Source organism: Polistes fuscatus, unplaced genomic scaffold (genome assembly GCF_010416935.1).
Source record: "Polistes fuscatus isolate 324 unplaced genomic scaffold, CU_Pfus_HIC Scaffold17, whole genome shotgun sequence".
NCBI classification, from domain to species: Eukaryota; Metazoa; Arthropoda; class Insecta; order Hymenoptera; family Vespidae; genus Polistes; species Polistes fuscatus.
In genome coordinates this window covers 1,015,277-1,037,026 of record NW_025113075.1, presented here as the reverse complement: position 1 = coordinate 1,037,026, position 21,750 = coordinate 1,015,277, and the positions used below count along the sequence as shown (strand labels likewise).

At 33.8% G+C, this 21,750-nt stretch overlaps 1 protein-coding gene and 1 long non-coding RNA gene across 7 annotated transcripts in view; one reads left to right on the top strand and one right to left on the bottom strand.

The window, feature by feature from the left end:
* The window catches only part of LOC122515038 (zeta-sarcoglycan-like), a 186,302-nt gene that overhangs the window by 117,236 nt on the left and 47,316 nt on the right, over positions 1-21,750 (bottom strand). The gene's annotated exons all lie outside the window — the stretch shown is intronic.
* On the top strand, positions 3,202-3,411 carry LOC122515040. Its single transcript, XR_006303196.1, has 2 exons — positions 3,202-3,270; positions 3,361-3,411. It is a non-coding gene; the product is annotated as an uncharacterized LOC122515040 (long non-coding RNA).

Sequence of the window (21,750 nt, the reverse complement as noted above, 5' to 3'; positions counted from 1 at the left end):
CTCTACGACCAAACGAGTATCTCGACTTTTCTTTCTCCTTTTTTTTCTTCTCTTCTCTTCCTTTTATTTTTTTTCTATTTTTTTTTCTCTCATATTTATTTTGTTTCCCCCATTTTTCGTATTGCATGACTCGCGACTGGCACACAATATCGGAAAAAGGAAAAAGATTAAACTCGAAATAACGAATGAATAATATAAACTTACTGACGAAGAGAAAGAGGAAAAGAGAAATAAAAGTAAAAAATGAAAAAAAAAGATAAAAAGGAAGAGGGGAGAATAAAAAAAAAAAAAAATGTAGTAACAGAAGAACGGTCCAATTAGATACGATTGTTGGTGCATGAAAATCGGTATTCGTACTTTTTCCATCTTCCTCGCTAATTTTCTCCCCCGCTTTTTCTCGCCCTATTTTTATCAATACATATATATATATATATATGTAGGAAAAAAAAACACACACACATACATACGTTTGCATTGGATTTATTTATATTTGTTCGTATAATTTGGAATAAACGATTAAATGGCAAAATATCGGTTTAAGGGACGAAGAAAAATAATATCGCGGTTCGCGAAGAATAGAATAATGTTAACAACGATGTAGAAGAAGATTAGAGTACCAAGAAAAAAAAAGAAAACAAAGAAAATTGAAGAAGAAATGAAAAACGGGGGTGGTAGGGGAAAAAAAAGGAATAAAAGAGATAAAAATGAAAAATAAAAGAAAGTAAAAAGAGAAGAGGAAGGAAAACAAGAAAGTGACTGGGTGTGTTATACAGACAGGTGTGAATAAAGTGTAAGGAAAGGGAAGAGGTGGCGTGTGGTACCGAGGGAAATATTTAAAAAATGAAAAGAAAGGGACGAGAAATAGGATGCTATGGGGAAACAGTTTTTAAAGTAATGCGTATGCATAAAGAAAGAGAGAAAAAGAGAGAAAGAGAGAAAGAAAGAAAAAAAGGTCACAAAGAAAAGGAGACACAAGAGAGAAAGGAAAAATTGTTTAGCAAGATTTTTACAGTCTAGTTCGTAAGAAGAAAGTTACTTGTACTTTTTCTTTTTTTCTTTTGCTAAAACACTGAAGACAATTGTTTCTCGTTTAAGATCTTTTACTGTTAATTAGGTTCGGTCATGTATTATCTGTACAAAAAATAGAAACTCTAGTGTCCCTTTTTGTTTTTTAGAATTATTTTACGTATTATTCTTAAGTATATGAAAGAATACTTCGATCGTAGAATAAATTCATTGAAATATTATTATCACTATTATTATTATTATTATAATATGTAGGTAAATTTTGTTTTCTTTTAAATATACTATATTTAAAATTAGGATGAATCTAAACTTATATGAATATTCAATGTCCGCCGTAGCGCTTTTATACCTTGTCAACTATTCTATTACTTTTCTAGACATTACAACATACATACGCATTGCACCGAGAGCTTTTGAAAATTTTCTACCACCAACTCCCCAACATTCTAGATTATTCCGCGTAATTAATTTCTACTTTGGATGTTGAAATGAAGTCATCCTGTGGATTGTTCAATGCTAGACGACGCATGCAACGACTACGAAATTTTCCAAATACGAGAAAGGGAAAATAAAAGAAGATTTCTCTTTATATCGTATTTCCTTTTCTTTTCTCGATTCGATTTTACATAAAGTATATATTATTTTGATATATTTTATCTTATATTGAATTTATATATATTAGTATCATTAATTATATAAAATTATATATATAATATATCAATCATATATAAAAATGACAATAAACGAACCTTAAACGAACCGAAACTAAACAAAATTTAACAGAAATAACAAAGTAGACAATATAAAAATCAAATAAAAAAATCACGAGTAAATATTAATTAATTAAAAATAACAGTATGCATTATATCGCATTGCACGGAAGAGAGTTCGTACACATTCCGAATGTAAATATTAAAGCAAATACTTTTATGTTGAAAAAAATTGATACGAGTTTTAAGAGCAATCTGAATACTTTGGTTTCAATTGGAATACATTATAAAACTTTTAATAAATTTAATGTCAATAAAAAAGAAAAAAGACAAAAAATAGATTAACACGATGTTATATATGTCTGTATAAACATATTATATGATTGAAACATTATCTTTTTTTTATATTGATATATTGGTCGAGTATCGCAAATGAATCAGATTTGTCAAGAGTAGAACGATAATACGCGTATTTGTGTTCAACTAACCGTCGTTATTTTAATAGCAACATAAAACGTGGTTTCTTCTCGTTTTAATTGCAATATCGTTGACTACGTATGTATGCACTTATATATATATAGGTACACACATTCGTATAATACACATAGGAGAGAGAGAGAGAACATACAAGCGCGTAGTTAAAGTTGTCAAGAAGCCTTTCGAACGAGTCACCTTTTCTATAAAACCGACAAAATAAAAAAGAAAAAAGGGAAAAAGGAAGGGAGGAGAAATGGGACTTAGTAATTACTTTAATTATAACCGAGTTTTCGGTTTCTACCTTTAAAGCTTTTCTCTTTTTTTCTTTCTCAAAAAAAAGAAAAGAAAAGAATCTTAAAACTTTGAAATTTTTCCTTTAACATTTCGATTCTTGTAATATTACATCAAACCATTAACCAACAAGCTTGTTTGTTACATTCCTCGATATTGTGTTACATTAACTAAACTGGGTGGAATATAAAGTGGAACTTTTAATTCTATTTTAATGAGGGGGAGGGGGACACCTGTAAAAGGAACGATGAGAAAATATTTCGTTCGTAAGATTTTAAAAAAAAATAGAGTAAACAAATAGTTCAAGTGGGGTTAAAGTAAGGGACCTTTGGAAAAACATTGTTCCCTTAGGTAATTTTCTTTTCTTCTTTTTCTTTTCTTTTCTTTTCTTTTCTTTTCCCCTTTTCTTTACTTCAAGAGAAAGTGAAGTGGAGGAGTTTCGTCACACAGAAAATGATCCTTCGAAACGGGGAAAGATCTTCTCGTTTATTCTTTGATCTCTCTCTCTCTCTCTCTCTCTCTCTGACAAAAAGGCTTTTCCTCTGGTAACTTCATGCAAATTGGTTGCGTCGTAGATTACAAGACAAACGATATTATGTAAGAGTTTCGTAGATTCTATGAAATTATATTATTGCGAGAGCTATGATATAACGATTAATGTTAAATCGTTTTGATTTAAGTTACAACAAGAGAATTACGAACAACAACGAAATGAAGATTGAAAAAGAGAGAGAGAGAGATTTTTTAAAAAGGAATTTTCACGAAGGTAAATTATAACAATAATTTTCTAAATGTACAAATGTTTCACGAGTGTGTGTGTATGCTTTTCTAATCTTTTTATATTTTTCACTCTTAGGTAAAAAGCTAATAAAACTGACAAAGATTATTCCTGGCATAAGAAGAAGAACAAAACTGAGAATAAGAAGACAAGAAAACACAGAGAAATTTAGTTTTGTTATATGGGACCCATTTCTATCTTCTTTCCAAGGTTTCCTGATACTAGGAGGATAATCATAAGACACTCAATGGATCAACACACACAATGGATCAACAAAATCAGTTTAAGAACAACGTATAACGTTTTTTTAATTAATTATTATAAATTATATCTTATTTATGTTAAAAATCAGATCTACATTAAAGAAATGTAAAAGAAACTTTGTACAAGATTGAAATTTATAAAATATACTTAAATTAAATCAAATTATTTGTTGAATTATTTATTCCTAACATTAACAATTCCTAATTCCTTTTTTCTAAGAAATAAAGATATTTAAAGAACTGAAAAGTATGATTTAAAAAACATAAAAAAGAATGGCGCGTGCCACTTCCTCGCACATCATGTGATCCTGTTACCAATCTCAATTTTCGAGAAAACTTAGAAATTTTGTCGAAAATTTAATTTTGTAACAGGATACCATGATGTGCGAGGAGGTATTTCGATTTCGGACTTTTCCAAGAAATGACGTCATCAGAAATTCCAAGAAATGACGTCATTTCCAAGAATTTCAGATTTTTCCAAGAAATGACGTCATTTCCAAGAATTTCAGATGACGTCATTTCTTGGAAAAGTCCGAAATCGAAATACCTCCTCGCACATCATGTTATCCTGTTAACAATCTCAATTTTCGAGAAAATTTTGAAATTTTGTCGAAAATTTAATTTGAAATAAAGATATTTAAAGAACTGAAAAGTATGATTTAAAAAACATAAAAAAGGATGGTGCGTGCCACTTCCTCGCACATCATGTGATCCTGTTAACAATCTCAATTTTCGAGAAAATTTTGAAATTTTGTCTAAAACTTAATTTTGTAACAGGATAACATGATGTGCGAGGAGGTATCTCGATTTCGGGCATTTCCAAGAAATGACGTCATTTCCAAGAATTTCAGAAATTCCAAGAAATGACGTCATTTCCAAGAATTTCAGATTTTTCCAAGAAATGACGTCATTTCCAAGAATTTCGGATTTTTCCAAGAAATGACGTCATTTCCAAGAATTTCTGATGACGTCATTTCTTGGAAAAATCCGGAATCGAGATACCTCCTCGCACATCATGTGATCCTGTTAACAATCTCAATTTTCGAGAAAATTTTGAAATTTTGTCTAAAATTTAATCTGAAATAAAGATATTTAAAGAACTGAAAAGTATGATTTAAAAAACATAAAAAAGGATGGTGCGTGCCACTTCCTCGCACATCATGTGATCCTGTTAACAATCTCAATTTTCGAGAAAATTTTGAAATTTTGTCGAAAATTTAATTTTGTAACAGGATAACATGATGTGCGAGGAGGTATCTCGATTTCGGGCATTTCCAAGAAATGACGTCATTTCCAAGAATTTCAGAAATTCCAAGAAATGACGTCATTTCCAAGAATTTCAGATTTTTCCAAGAAATGACGTCATTTCCAAGAATTTCGGATTTTTCCAAGAAATGACGTCATTTCCAAGAATTTCTGATGACGTCATTTCTTGGAAAAATCCGGAATCGAGATACCTCCTCGCACATCATGTGATCCTGTTAACAATCTCAATTTTCGAGAAAATTTTGAAATTTTGTCTAAAATTTAATCTGAAATAAAGATATTTAAAGAACTGAAAGTATGATTTAAAAACATAAAAAAAGGATGGTGCGTGCCACTTCCTCGCACATCATGTGATCCTGTTAACAATCTCAATTTTCGAGAAAATTTTGAAATTTTGTCGAAAATTTAATTTTGTAACAGGATAACATGATGTGCGAGGAGGTATCTCGATTTCGGGCATTTCCAAGAAATGACGTCATTTCCAAGAATTTCAGAAATTCCAAGAAATGACGTCATTTCCAAGAATTTCAGATTTTTCCAAGAAATGACGTCATTTCCAAGAATTTCGGATTTTTCCAAGAATTTCTGATGACGTCATTTCTTGGAAAAGTCCGGAATCGAGATACCTCCTCGCACATCATGTGATCCTGTTAACAATCTCAATTTTCGAGAAAATTTTGAAATTTTGTCGAAAATTTAATCTGAAATAAAGATATTTAAAGAACTGAAAAGTATGATTTAAAAAACATAAAAAAAGGATGGCGCGTGCCACTTCCTCGCACATCATGTGATCCTGTTAACAATCTCAATTTTCGAGAAAACTTTGAAATTTTGTCGAAAATTTAATTTTGTAACAGGATAACATGATGTGCGAGGAGGTATCTCGATTCCGGACTTTTCCAAGAAATGACGTCATCAGAAATTCTTGGAAATGACGTCATTTCTTGGAAAAATCAGAAATTCTTGGAAATGACGTCATTTCTTGGAAATTTCTGAAATTCTGGGAAATGACGTCATTTCTTGGAAAAGCCCGAAATCGAGATACCTCCTCACACATCATGTGATCCTGTTAACAATCTTAATTTTCGAGAAAACTTTGAAATTTTGTCGAGAAAACTTTAAAATTTTGTCGAAAATTTAATTTTGTAACAGGATAACATGATGTGCGAGGAGGTATCTCGATTCCGAACTTTTCCAAGAAATGACGTCATCAGAAATTCTTGGAAATGACGTCATTTCTTGGAAAAATCTAAAATTCTTGGAAATGACGTCATTTCTTGGAATTTCTGATGACGTCATTTCTTGGAAATTCCGAAATCAAGATACCTCCTCGCACATCATGTGATCCTGTTACAAAATTAAATTTTCGACAAAATTTCTAAGTTTTCTCGAAAATTGAGATTGTTAACAGGATCACATGATGTGCGAGGAAGTGGCACGCGCCATCCTTTCTTTATGTTTTTTAAATCATACTTTTCAGTTCTTTAAATAACTTCATTTCTTAGAAAAAAGGAATTGGGTGTTGTTTTTTCGTAATATAAATAATTCAACAAATTATTTGATTTAATTCAAGTATATTTTATAAATTTCAATCTTGTACATAAAGTTTCTTTTACATTTCTTTAATGTAGATCTGATTTTTAACATAAATAAGATATAATTGATAATAATTAATTAAAAAAACGTTGTACGTTGTTCTTAAACTGATGTTGTTGATCCATTGTTTGTGTTGATCCATTGTTTGTGTTGATCCATTGTGTGTGTTGATCCATTGAATGCTTCTGATTATTCAGTCCACTATTTTAGTGGACTATATATATCATAATTTTCTGAAAGCTTACAATCCCGACTGATAAATGTGAAACCAAATACATCAGACGATAATACAAATAAAATACAAATGCTTATTCGTAAGTATGTTGATTCAACGAACTAACTTACCTTATTTGGATGAGCATTAGCAAACCGGAAGAAAGAATTTCCGTTCGCAAACCGTTCAAATTGACAAATCGAACGTCCATTACGACGTATCGTCAAGCCTTTAACTGCAATTTCGTTTTGCAGATTCATCGGGGGTAACGAGTCACGCGTTCCTTTTTTCTTTTTTCTTTTTTTTTTTTTCTTTAATTTCCTTTTCGAAAAACGCTTTTAGAGAGGGTCCGTATACAATTCCTGCTTCGTTTTACTTCTCGTATATGTGTATATACACTTACACACATACGTATACACATGAATACATAGCTGGGGTATTCTTCAACCAAAAGCGAGACTACATTTCGATTAAACTTCTTGACTAACAGGTTTAGGACGTATTTAAAGTCGAAAAGTACTAACATATTTCGATTCAGAGATAAAACAAAAAAAAAGGGACAATTTTTCTTCCCTTTTTGCGACAGCAACGTACACGAGAATCAAGAGAAAAAGTTTATTCGTTATTTCAAAAGAAAACTCGTCAAACAAGTTTTCTTTCTCCATTCAGGTTTTTATTCAAACGATTTTAAAAATCTTTTTTGCGGTAGAACGTATTTAATTCTTTACCAATAGCATGACTGTTATATAATATTCGTTCTCAATCTTATTATTACATTATTTTTTTTTTTATAGTCTTAATAAAGTCTTAACCGAATCAAAGAATATCGTAAATTCGTTTAATTGCCTTTACGTACAATATCATGTAAATTTTTAAAACCCTTTCAATTATAAACAGGATTTGATAATAATATTATTAGAATTTATACGATTTTAAAGTTAAAATAACGATGAAACTTTTTGGTACGACCCAATATGTAAGTAAATAGTAGGACGTATGTGTGCTTTCTATTATCATTTCGTTACGATTTTCTCTCTCTCTCTCTCTCTTTCTCTTTCTCTGGAGGTAGTAACATTTTTCAACGATTTTCTTTCTACTCCCTTTTTCCACGTGAATTTTATATTTTAAAACTGAAAAAGGTTAATAATAACAATACCGAACAATGGGTAAAAGAATGAATTGGCTTTTATAAGATTATTCGAATGGAAAAAGAATAAAAAAGAAAAAATAAAACCGGTAGGATAACTCGACTCGAAGAAATATATTTAATAATCGAATGACTTTGACGGAAAGGAATATAAAAAAGAAGAAGTAAAAGGAGCAAAAAGAAAAAATGTTATGCATAATATAAAACAGGGAAAGAAAATATAAAAAAAATAAAAAATCTACAATATTCCCATCAAAGGACAAAAATCTCGTTTTTCAAATGTGAAATCGGAGAATGTGTATACCCCTGGGTTGTGATAGAGAGGGTGGGAGGAAAGGGGAGAGGGAGAGGGGTGAATGACGTAGGGAGGATACGTATCCGCTCTCGGTTCATAGTCGAAAACGTTAATAGCAGAATTATTCGGGCGTTGAAGTTGGTAATGTGAGTGCGATTCTGTGTACGGGGCCCACTTGGATCCGAGCCGTTATTAGCATACTCGTTTCGCTTGGTATCCACACCAACGAACGACCATACCCCCAAATACACGCACAACTACCTACCACTACTTACACTTAAAAGCGTAATCCACGCGTCTCGGTATACCTGCTGGGACTCGTAATACAACTGAGCTAATAATGTTTCCTCCCTTATATCATGTTTAGAGTCACCTAACTACGATTCTACCAAATTTCACCTATACTTTCTTCTTATTCTTATTCTTGTTCTTATTCTTTTCCTTCTCACTTCTTATATTTATTCATTCTAAATCTATCATCGTTCCTATATGTAATTTCTTTTTATTATCATCTTTCTATTTAAGAAATTCTTTAGAACTTGAAACTAACGATCATCGTAAAATTGAATAGGTACCCTTATATGTAATTCATTTAAAAAAAAAAAAAAATACTCCGAGATAGAAGTATTCAAGTAGAAGGTTTCTCTTGAAAAATAAAAAAAAAAACACACACACAGAAAAAAGTAATTGATTTTAGTTATGCTTATCGTCTCGTTATCTAGATCTTCGTAGAACGGTCAAGCAGAAGATAATTCTTTCCGGGTCGTGTATCTTTTCTTTTTTTCTTTTCTTTTTTCTTTTCGATATCTCGTACGTCGGTAGGATCGATTTGCCAATTACTTACAGCTCAAATTATATCTCTCTTAACGTTTTAGATTTAATATATCAAGTAGAGTAGTATCTCTCTCTCTCTCTCTCTCTCTCTGTCCTTCTATCTTCGTTAAAGTTTCATGAAAATTAAATCAAAAGTTTTCTCGGATTATCCGTTAGTATATTATCATTATTATTTTTATGTTAATATTATTATTACTATTATTTGTTGTATTTGAAGAAAAGATAAAATGCTTGGTTTGTCAAATGCTTAGCTTATCCCCTCTGAGTCTCTCTTTTGTCCCCCCCCCTTTCCGCCCCTCGAAGTATCTTCCTCTCAGGGAAACACCAATGTGTGCTTTCGCGAAAACGCACACAAATACACACATAATTTTGCTTTATGGTTCTCGAGCGTCAGCTTAAACGATATCGTTGCTTTGCTCTTACCGTCGACAGGACCACGCCAGATTCAAGAATAAAAGGCTTTGTCGGGAAAACGATAGCTGTTTCCTTTCCTCTCCTTTCCCTCCTCTTCTTCTTCTTTTTCTTTTTCCCCTAGAATAGCGTTCTCTATCATCTGCACGAAAAATTATAGCAAACGAGGAATCTATTTCCCGTGTAGACACGATACACGTTATCGTGATGCTCCTGATATATAAAAAGAAAAATAAGTGACTACCTCTTCAATTATCTTTTCGATACCAATTTCATTTCGCTAATATCTTAATAAAAGATAAATATATTTTATCTGTACCCCGAAAGAGAGATAAATGCTGGATTTATTGCTTCCACATTTGCCGAAGAATAAAAAAAAAAAAAAGAGAGAAAAAATAATAATCTACTTTACGAGAGAAAAAAAGCTTTCGCGTGGTTTCGCGTTAGATGGAAAGAAAAAAAAATAAATGTTTTACGATGTAATTGAAAGAAAAAAAGAAAAAAAAAAGAAGAAGTAGGAGAAATCGTAGAAAAAAATATATACATTGGTGGGTTGAAAAGTTTTGAGCTTACCAAGAGAGAAAAGTTGAAAAAGTTTTTAACTCTAACGCGGTGCGAACGATCATAAAGCTATGGTTGTATTCGGTATTTTCAAAAAGTCCGATGAAACTTTGGTAAGATTTAAAAGAAAATAAATATATAAGAAAAGGGACGAGCCTCTAAAGTCGAATGTCGATTGATAAGTTTCCTAATGAAATTGAAAAATACTTCTTTTGGTACTCTTACATTTCTCTTTGTCTTTCACGTATGAAAGGAGAAACGTTTCGTTCTAATCCTTATCTCGCTCTTCAACTCTTTCCTTCTTTCTCTTTTAATCAACCGTTAGTGGAAAATTGTTAGACAGTAAGAAAAGTAAGAGGATACTTTCGAATAGCGTTAATTATATTTGAGCTATATTTAACTAAAGTAGTTAGTTAGTTAGTTACTGACGGAAAGTTTGGAAAAAAGAAAAAGAGAAAAAAAAAGCAACAACACATAAATAGGAAAGAGAAAAAAAAATATTCAATGAAATGAGGAAGAATTAGATAACTACGTTCGATAATTAAGAGGTTTACCACGTTAAGATTCATACTTCCTTCAAAGTTAGAAGGTCTATCTATCTGCTACAGTGTTTCTCAACTCAACGAAACTTACCTATAGTATTTAGCATCGATTGAAAATTATTAAATTAAGAAATTTGAATTAACGAATAAATAGGAGGACACTAATATCGTTTCAATAATAATTTGTCGAACAAATTTTCCCCAAAAAAATAAGTAGAGAACAAAAAATGATGATAATGATTTATATTTCTAAGAACAAAAAGAAAGAAAAAAATATTAATAATAATAAAATATAGTTGAGAAATACTGAAGAAGAAGAAGAAGAAGAATATAGAGTTGGGTAGTGTAGCGAAATGATGAAAGGAAACACCATGATGTAAGATATGCCTGTGGTATATATGCGAACAAGGGAAGGCGTACGACGAAGACGACGACGTCTCGAGTAGAACAGCCGAAATGGTGCATAACAGGTCAGCCTTAGGATAGATACGGTTGAAATTAGGTTAAGACGGCACCGTTGGGAACAGTTTCGGATTATCTCGCACATGTTACACCCGACTCGCATTTACCGAAACACAGTCCGGGTACCTCCTACGATTTCGAATAGTCACGCGTTCTCACTCACTCTCTCTCTCACTCTCTCTCTCTCTTATTCTCTCTTGTGTCTACTTCGCACAACGTCTCGAATAATCGAGAGAAACTATTGTACCGAGAAGAAAATGTCTGAGGGAAGATTCTCCTGGAATATTTTTATAATGATTCATAACCGAGCAAAACACGAGCTGAGAATTTACGGATTATAAAATTTGTATTATACGAGACTGTTTAAAATAAAGGCTTTATTTAAATTTAATTCGATTGATGATAATGATAAAAAGTGTGTTTTTAATGAAACTTGATTTAAGAAATGAAACACTTTTTCTTCTACGAAAGGATCTTTTTCTATCGCCAATAGTTAACGGAATTATCTTAGATAATGTGTTATAAAAATGTTTCGCGTAATATTATAAAATAAAAGATTTCTTTATTGTTAATGGATATAATTTAATGTCAGTATCAAACCAAAAAACTCGTTGAGCAAGTTTTCGTAACCCGAATAAAATAAAATTTTCGATATCGATATTGGAAATCGATTAATTTCGCGTATAGTTCAGACAAAAAAATCTTCTTCAAAGATCTTTTCGATGCTTAGATAGATTCCCTCTATCAATTTAATTTCATCAAAATTCTTTTCTAAATATATAATACAGTAGTGTTGTATTCATGAGAGTTAAGTTTAAACAGTAATTCAAACGATAAATTTCAGTGTACACGTACGACTTTTCTTTATATCCCTTATTTTCGTATTTGTTTTTATACTTGTCCTAACTCTCTTGGACCATTTTACTCGTGTATTTTTTATAATTTGCCGAGAAACTCAACGAGAGAAAGAGAAAGATAATAAAAAAAGAGAAAAGAAAAAGGGTGAGTCTCGTCGTACGACAACGGAGGAACGCCCTTTCTTAGAAATAATAACGAGCTGTACCATTAGTCGAGCGAAATAATGATTAGAGAGAACAAAGTAGAGAGTGTATTATCTTTAACGTAATAAGAATCTACGATAAAATAGTATATATACACACATACATGTACACGTATACACGCACCCATTCGCAATCGGATAAAAAGAGAGAGAGAGAGAGAGATAGATAGATAGATAGGTAGATAAAAAAAAAGAAAGAAAGAAAAAAGGGGTGAATCCTTAAATCGAGATTCGCTATCGCGATGATGTCTCCGTTCTCTATCTCTCTGTGTATGTATGTGTGTGTGTCTACGTGTGTGAAATTTCTTTAGAAAATTTACCCCTTTCGACCGATCCTAGAACACTCGGAGTATCGTTTGGTCCGCCTCGACGAGTCGAGTACACCCTCGGGTAGGGTGAAAGTAGGATGAAAGAGGTAGGGGATGAAACAGGGGTTGGTTAGTAGAAAGACGCGGGGGTGGTTAAATGCATCGGACCAACCTATGCATGCTAATGCCCATCTTACGGACTTGCAAGCTCTAAGCTTTACGACACCCGAACCTGTGGATCTCTCTCTCTCTCTCAGACTATTAAATTGACTCTATCTTGCAGATTCTTGCTTTTTCCTGGTCAACAAGTTTTAAGTTTCACGCCGGTCTTTTTTATTCCACCAAGTTTCATAATTATTGTCCAATTATAATTAATTAAGTATAAAGAACGATGATATTATTCATTAGATTTTATAAATTGTGTTTGCTTAAATTTTGATATTGATAATTATCCTCCAAATTTTCTATCATTAATTATTACTTTTATATTATTACTAAATCTATCGTATAAATGTAATTTAGTTTATTTCCACGTAAATCATATCCAATTTAAAAGTAATTACGTGGGAAATAATAATAAACCAGTCGTGAACCAATTGAAATAAATTTCAACCCTATCGAAAATAATTCTTAATAAACGTTTAGAAATAGGAATAGCGTTTGTAGTTTAAGTACATTCTATTAACATTTGGCATCATTCCAAAGCATATCGCAATCTTCCATTTATTTTTTTTTTCGTGTGTCTCTCTCCACTCCTCCTTCCCCCAGTTCTGACGACTACCGGATCTAACGGAGTAAAGTCAGACTCTGTCTAAAGTTTGGAGTCGAGTTACTCGCACAACTGTTCCCTGTTTCCTTCCTTCCTTCCTTCCTTCCTTCCTTCCTTCCTTCCTTCCTTCCACCCTTCCACCCTTCCATTTCTGACTACCTCTTTATTCTATCCTTGTTTTACTTCTTCTTCTTTTTCTTTCATGTGGATACCATGGGCAAGCTAGAAAGACTTTTGCAACGACCGATAGCGTACCCGTAAGTAATACCAGGAGAGAGAGAGAGAGAGAGAGAGAGAAGAGCTTTTGCGATAACAGGCCGTATCTCGTAAGCCGGATTAAAGGGATTAAATGACTGTCTTCTTCGTGCAGGTCATACTTTGAACACACGAACGAACAGTGTATCGAGTTACGCGTTAAGTATCATATCTATCTTTCATTATGTTTCATCTTTCTTCATGTCATCTAACCTAATTATTCAAATAATATATTAATCATTATTTTTAAAGGATTATTCTAATGGTACCCTGAAATCATTCATTGATTTCCATTAAATTCAAACAAATGTATTCTGTTATCCCGTTTTCTTAAGATTGTTAAGTGAAACCTCAATATATATGGTCAGACATTATTAAGTAGTACGAATCAATCGTACGTACGTGGTCAGACATTATTAAGTAGTACGAGTCAATCTTACGTATACGGTCAGCCATTGCAATCAAATGAAGTAAAGCCAATAAGATGAGACAGTATCACTGAATTTGTCGTCAAATTTATACTTTTAAAGTGTTTTACGTAAAGGAAAAAAAAAATATACGAAAAAAAATGGGAGATGAAAACAAGAATGAGAGAGAGAGAGAGTAAATTTGAGAATATTCCACGAATGAGAAAACGACGTTTTCTCGAAGAAGAAGGACGAAGAAGCTTTCTTCCCGAGCAATATTAAAGCTTTTCATCGGAATACCGAGGCAGCAAAGAAGCGTTTATATTCGCAATGATGTCAACACGAACTCTCGGAGAGAGAGTCTTTGGTTGATAGTTAATTTTATACGAGGAAAGGATGCATAAAATAGGATAAAGAGAAGGAAAGAGAAAGAAAGATATAGTAAGGAGAGAATACGGTCCTTGTTTTGAATCTACCAACATTCTTACCGTTTCTTCTACCCCCTCCACATTTCCCAACTTTCTTGATACAATTCTGTAGAAGAAAAAAAATCAAAGAAAAGAAACAAGAAAACTAGCACTCGACGGTTTATCCTTCTACAATTTTTAGAGAGAGAGAGAGAGAGAGAGATATCATACTTTTTCTTTTTATTATTATTATATCTTTCCGTGTAGTGTGTCTGAAGCGTCATTTTCGAATCTTAAGTTTAACCAAATAAGCCGATTACCCTTAGCAAAACAGTCCAACGGATAGAAACGGTGAAGCACTTTCGTTATTAGTCACGAGCAGAGGGAGGCGAGTCATCATCCTTCTGGTGTTTAAAAGCGAACCACCCCTTCTATCCTCGTCCTATCCCCTCCACCTTTCTAACCAAATAAGCCGATTACCCTTAGCAAAACAGTCCAACGGATAGAAACGGTGAAGCACTTTCGTTATTAGTCACGAGCAGAGGGAGGACGAGTCATCATCCTTCTGGTTTAAAAGCGAACCACCCCTTCTATCCTCGTCCTATCCCCTCCACCTTTCTACCTACCCCTCTCTTTCTTCCTCTTCTATGGTATATTCCTGAACAAACTCCATTCGGTTATACGGTAACTACAACTGGTATGTATAGCAAACGTATAGGGAAAGCTTTTCCGATTCTGACCGGTACTAGAACTTGTCTAGATCCTATATGTATATATATATGGAGTTTCTCTAGCTTGTCACTCTTGGATTTCAACGAAAAGCCAAATCCCCGTATTCTGTGTCGTACTGAGTGCTGCAAAATTATAGATTCTGCTTTTGCTTTCTATTTCGTGTTGTAACCATTCTTAATAAGTCCCCGTACATCATTGTAATCCATCAATATTATCAATGAAACATTATTTCTCCACTTACTCGAAATAAATTCTTAACACTGACCAACTCACTTCTATCGTTAAAAACAATTGCATTTACTTTTGCATTTATGGACAAATAATATTTTTATAATCCTTTGAATGTACAGAAAATAAAATAAGCCTAATTGTAAAAAGGAACAAGTGTTAAAAGTAAGTAAATATAAGTAGTAAGAATCAATATATCGAATAAAAATATATATATATATATATATAATATTTATGTATCGTACCTTTTCTAGAAACGGCAGGAAGCATACATTTTAAACGAATATATATATATATGTTAGCGTGAAAACCGCTCAGCTTCTGCATGCCTGAATAATTTAGTTGCATTTTCGTTGAGAATAGAGATGTTTGGGGTTAGGTAATTTCAACACGGGACACCCCGTACAGTTTCAACAGTAGGTGTATATGTAGAGTATAGGTTTGTTACTATATATCCCTAGCATCGTTTCCAGTTCGGACCTCAGTTTCGAGCGGATTCCTCCAGGGACAGTAGCTCGTCTTTATGCTTCCGCCGTTTCGCAAACAGAAATTGGAACGCGGGGATTAATGTTTCGCAATTAGAGGATCCCACCGAGTAGTTCTATCCTCTTCCATCTCTAAGATCTCGGATGAAAAATCTCACGTCGGAGGTTATACTCCTCCTTCTCGTACTGCTGCTACTAATACTACTACTACTAATACTCCTTTTCCACGATGTTGGATAAACCTGTCCGACTTTTCATGCTCTACTTGCTCTTACTAAATCCTACTCGTCTGCTTATAATATTAGAAAAATTCTATCCCGTTCGTTCGTTCACCGAACTAACTGACGTTTAACAATATTTTTCTATTTTTGTTTTTGAATTTATTTCATTTTATAATAAAAAAAAAAAAAAAGATCATTTTTGTTGGACAACGCGAAAACAATCCTTCGAACGTTGCTTGCCCCAATATTTAAGGAGAACAATTTTGCCCTCCTTGTTTTTCTTATCGCGAAATTCTTCGATGTTTTTCATATATATGTATCGGAAAGAAAAAAGAATTAAAAATAGAAAACAAGAAAAAAAGAAAAAGGAAAGAATAATAAACAAATACCGGGGGAATATACGAGTTCTCGAACGATAGAGGCTACTGTTTTCTTTCATTTTCACGGATTAAAACAAAGTTTCGCTTTTTCCCCTTAATAATATTCAAGTTTCCCAATTGTTTCCAATATTTTTCCTCCCGAATACTTTTAAAGTACAAAGTTTCGTTTCGTTCGATAGATAATATTTTATTTCGTTGCGTTGCATTCTTGTTAATCGTCTTAATCAATTAGAATCTTTCGTTGTTTTAACGTCGCAACATTTTTCTTTTCCTTTCCTTTTCTTTCCTTTTTTTCTATTTAACACGGCGAAATGACAATTTCGAAAAGACAAGTTTAAAACAAGATTCTCATAGTACCTAGACGAATCATAAGAATGTCACAGTTGTGTAGGAGATGTGTAAGGTTTTTCAATAGGAATTTCATCGTGATCGATGCGACGATTTCAGCGGGATTTAAAACGTATTCCGACGCGCACATATCCTATCGCCTTTTCCTCGTACTCGTGTCCTAAGGGACATACCTAGCAAAAGCATCGAATAAAGTCCGATTTTCCGGACGACAATTCTAATCGTAAATTTTCTTTTCTTCCAATCGTACAAAAGTATTCAACAACAGTAGTTAAGAATTTTCATTACGCTTTTCTCAGAAATAATAAGAAAAAAAGGTATACGATAAAAATTGAACGTTAAATTTTTCTTAGAACGTGACGTTGCAGTAAAATTCTTTTTGCGATGCCCATTGAAATCGAAGGCTTGCCTAATCTACTTAGTTTCGAATAAAAAGAAGAATATAAAAAGTTATTGTGACACTATATATAGTGTAGCATCAAATCTGAAAAGTTTGAGTATCTTTGATTTATTCAGGTTAACGATCGTCTCAATTTCCCGATCGACAAAGACCTAAAATCGAGCTTAAAAAGAAGCATCTTCTGAGTGATCGTTCTAGCACAAAAGCAAGCTAGCAAGCGAGCAAGCAGAGTTCTCTTGAAGTGTGTATACATAGACGGAAATCCAGGGGAACAACAGTGAGAATAGAACGTTCGATCATCGGCTTTAGGATGAGGGCAATCGTATCGACGGTGGCCATTCAACTCCACGTCCACCTCCTCCTCTTCCTCCTCCTCCTCCTCCTCCTCCTCCACCTTCTCATCTAGCCACGGTACGTCGATTCTCGCTTTCGCGGTATCACCGTCGACGAACCGAAAATCGGAACGTCAATTCGAGTTGGTAGGTTTATCCATAGCCGTCGAATCCCTAGCTCTTGTAACGTGAGTTACAGAGACGAGTAGTAGTAGTAGTCCAGGTGTCTGCCTGCCGCATGCTCGACGGGACAAAATTACAATTACACCTCGTAAATTATTTAGGAACTGTTCTGTTCTCTGTTCTGGCTAACGTTGAAGGTAGAACGCTGGCTAAGCCACCCCTACAACGGGAGAGAGAGAGAAGGGTAGAGAAAAGGGATGAGGGTTGAACGTAGCCCTGTAGCAGTTCTGAATCGAGGGTGCTCTCCTAGTCGGGTCAAATTGCAACAAATTAACCGCGTTAATCACCCACCAAGAGACTAAACTTTTCCTACCTGTCGGCTAAACTTTACCTCTCCCACATCTCATCTTCCCCGTAATGTATAAATATTGTCCGTTAAGGTTCCACCGCAAACCCCTTGCTCTCGTACCTTTTTAGGGTTCGCTACTTTTCTAAACTAACCATCTCTCCCAACTCTTTCTCATAATCGTTGGATAAAAACTCTTCTTCTTGTTATGTTAAAAAACCAAGTCGAGTTCTCGATCTTGCATACTTTTTAATATTACGATTATTTTGTGTATGTGTGTGTAGGTTATACACGGGGATTTAAAAAATGTATAAAACGGGTAATGTAGTATTAATACGAAACATACCTAAACTCCTGACCCTAGCCCTACTTTACTTCACCCTATTTCACCCTACTTCACCCGGTTGTTTACATTACGAAATTATTGCCAAGCTGGTGCACCGTTAATACGAGCCTGAATTACACGACTACATATATACTGGCCGATTAAATTAACGATTCACGGTGGCCTCTATTAACGAGAACCTAGGCCGATGGTTGGTTGCCTTGTAATAATTAAAAATCGTTTCGGGCGTTACGCTAATAGGCAAACACAAACCATACCTCTTAATACTACTACTACTACTACTGCTGCTGCTAACTATTACGATTACTATTACTATAGTAGTTGTATTTTTTTGGCTTGTATTTTTCCGGTGCAATAGTTCGCCCGGAAAATTAGCTACCGGTCTGCAATGCAACGGATATCACCGTTCCCACCGATCGAAAATGGTTATCTGAGAGAAAACCTGATGGGTAGTTCGACATAGAATGAAGGGGCGGAGGATCGAACGGGGGAATTACTTCAATCGGGAAAACGATGTATTCGAGACGCAAAAAAAATGCTAATGCGTGATGCACCGAAAATATCAGCTAAGTTTTTTCGGTGATCTGAGAACAAACAGCTGTAAACAACCCCTGATGATTGAAATAATTTTGACAGTGTAATAATAGTGGTACGAGTCGAGTCTCTGTTTTAGGTGTTTGAAAAATATTACGTATCTCGAGAAAAGTATTTCGAATGGTTACGAAAAATGAATTGATGTAAAAAAGTTTGCTTGGATTTTATATAAAAAGTAATTGAAATAATATTCGAAGGGAATCAATCGATTAACTCTCGACGGTTATTTTTGCAGGAAGTTAAAATCCAGATTTTCAGTATGGTCGTTAACTATTCAGAAAAATCCTACCTAAAAATAACAATTAAAACAGTAAGGGGGAAGAAAAGGAAGGAAAATGTAAAGAGAACAAAAAAATTCCCCCAATTTGAAGCAATCTATATTTTCTATAAACCGTAGATTTAGTTTATACGATATCAAGTATTCGTTATTTCAACAAACGAACGACTCTACCTTCCTCTCCTGCTGCTACCTCCCCCCACCTTCCGTCATCACTTTTAACATGATATTATACCGAAATGTTTGTGTACTTTGATATCGCGGTTGACTTGTTTGCCGAAAAAAAAAAGAAAGAGGAAAAATTGTCGATACGAAAAAAGGAGGAAGGCAAAGAAATAAAAGAAACGATAAGTTAAAACCGCAAAAACAAAAGGAATAGCGAGCTGGAATTCGTAAAAAATTGGACTATACTAATTTTACTTATTGTTAGACGGAAGAAGAGTTAAAACTAACAAACTGAAAGATATAATTAAAATAGATATATAAACCCTATAAGCAATCGAAACGAAACAACAGCAAACGAGTCGATGGGAGGGTTGGGGTTCGTCCAGGGAGGATCACCGTGGTGGTGGGTGGTGGCTATCCACGAAGTACCGTAAATTTTGTCATGGTATATATTCAAGCACACGTAGAGAGAGTGAGAGAAAGAGAAAGAGAGAGGTGGTGGTGGCTAACATCGAAACGCTCGACATAATAACGTTTCGACGCCGATCGTAAATTTACTTTCGATGTTGGGCCTTCCTACGGATTTAACCGCTATTGGTATTCTCTCTTTATATTCCCACCACCGATTTATCTTACCAACAAAAGCTACGCCGAAGTGTTTGCCTATTTTTTATTTTTCTTTTTTTATTTTTTTTTTAAGATCAATCAAATCATTTGCCTTCCTTTTTCCTTTCCTTTTTGGTTAACTTCTCGTTGCAACAATTGAAGAAGAAGAAGAAGGAAGGAAAGTCTGAGAATTATTTTCTAACCAGACTCTGCTACGTTTACACGTTTAGTATTAAATTTAACTTAACTATTCGATCCTAAATTAAATATAAAATATCGCAAACTTTTTTTTTGTTAATTCACATTCGTAACAACAGCCATATACGATCGGACATTTATAAATAATAAATGTTCAATGTGCTGTTCGCGTTCAAAGTGGTCAGACACAAAAATATTACAAAATTATTCCAATTGAAGTTATAAAACACATGCGCAGAAATACTCCGAGCAGACATAAAGATCGATTAATTATTTAATCCAACCACTTTTTCAACGTCGCTCTCTAGGTCGGGATAAATTATTATATTTTTGTTTATTTTAAAAAAGAAAGACCAGACGGTCAATTAAAATTTAAACAGCTTCGTCCTACCGAATTTCTATCACGTGCTGGTATACACATTTTTGTTTGTTTCTTCGTATCTGCAAAATCTCCAATTCAATTGAATATACTATTATTATTATAATTTAGTTCTCATTTTAGCGAGCATTATTATAGGAGAATCGATAACCCGTTGTTTCATTAAATCCTTTTTCTTTGTCCCTTTGATGTCATCTTTGCTTGAAGGATACGCGATTACTTCGATCTTCTTCCTTTTCTTTCTCGGTATCTTTCTAAGAATTTACACTGTAAAAATGTAGGTTAAGCAGAGAGAAAAAAAGAAAAAGAAAGAGAATGAGAAGGAGAGAGAGAGAGAGAGGTAGGATAATTATGCTCTTACAGTTGTAACTACCTAACAGTACTTAAAAACGCATCTTAAACGTTTTACTTGTTCTTCTTTTTGATACACAGCTTTGATTCGGACCGGTTTTCTCGTTCTCCTGTATATACACCGGAATATCGTTACTGTCTTTGAATATAAATGGAATGAACGATCGTATGAAATAGAAAGAGAGAGAATTAGAATGAAAGAGGAAGAGAGGGAGAGAGAGAGAGAGAATAAGGGTCATAACTGTTGAAGCTAATACTCATAGAATCGTACTTTACAGTTGGATTATCGTGTCTCCTAACGATATCGTTCGAAAATCGGATTGGACTAGGAAAGGTTGTGGCTAAGGTCAATCTATGAACCTTCTCAAATTCGATCTCGTGGCTTTTCGATACCGTGAACATCTAAGAGAAGAGGAAGAGAGAGAGACTCTCTGTACTCTCTTCATTTCATATACACTACCGACCAAAAGTTAGAGATCGTGGTTCGTTGATTTTCGTCAATAGGAGTAGATTTTTAAACGATTTATCTTAAATTAACAAGATTACTGATGTATACGTCTAAGTTATAGATATTAGTTCGTTTTATATGTATATTCGTTAATGACACAATGATTAAAAACTTTTGATGGGTAGTGTATTTGAAAGGGTTGGTAGAGTAGACCAATGGATAGTAAAGACACCTTCGAGAGATTCCGTAGAAATCGGAGAGAAGGGGAGAATCTTCTTGATTGTAGGGAAGAGAAAGGGAGGATAGGTGGAAACTCGGAGGGAGAGTCTCAGTTAGTATAATGCGCTAGGAGTCTAGTCATTTTGTAGGAATAGCACACTGCTTTCTCGCAATCTTAGAGTCCTAGACTTCATGCGTTAACCTCCCACTATCTCTTACTATTCCTATGCATATTCTATGTGTGGTATGTATATATACATACATATATATATATATATATATATGTTCTGATCGAGAGAAATTCCCAAAATTGCTAACATTACCACGGGACAAAGTCTAGGCATTCGGAATCCTGATTCTCTGCACCGAGCTTTAAACGAGGATTGCTATACGTTATAACCTTGGAGACTTCGATGATAACTGTTTGAAGATTTTCAACACTTATACCATGAAACGTTTCTTTGGGCTGTTCCTATGTAGATAAGCTCGATTT